Below are 588 nucleotides of genomic sequence, written 5' to 3' on the forward strand. Positions count from 1 at the left end.
CAAATAAAATTTTATTGATATTTTTAGAAAAAAAACTAAAAAAAAAAATGAAAACTGACAATGTCCGTAAAGAGCTCAAAATAAGTCAAAATATTTTGAAAATTTTATCGTGTATAGAAAATGGAAATGTAAACATTCAGTCAAAATTTCATGCATCCACGGTCATTTTTTTTAAAGTTACACCAAAAACCAAAATCGATTTTCTCGAAAACAGATTTTGCGTAAAAATTCCCGTTTTTCCTTAATTTTTCTTTTGTTTTTCCCGGCGCTTTTGAAAACTACTGGGAAATTTAAATTTCGACCTCCCCAATGCACCAACGATATTCACTTTCTGATCGAACAAGATACTGAAGTTGAAAATCGTAGCATTATTTCGACTACTTATCGTGTACACAGACACAAAAAAAATAAAAAAATAAAAAAAAAATAAAAAAACACACATCATTGTAAAATCAATACATTCATCGTTCCACTCAGAATCTAAAAATGTTTTATTTTCAAAAACATTTTATATTTTTTAAAATAATGAGTGTTTAATTTTTTTTTTTTTTTTTTAAACTGCCTGATAGCTTTTTTATTATAACGATC

The sequence above is a fragment of the Acyrthosiphon pisum genome, chromosome X (assembly GCF_005508785.2).
Source record: "Acyrthosiphon pisum isolate AL4f chromosome X, pea_aphid_22Mar2018_4r6ur, whole genome shotgun sequence".
Lineage (NCBI taxonomy): Eukaryota > Metazoa > Arthropoda > Insecta > Hemiptera > Aphididae > Acyrthosiphon > Acyrthosiphon pisum.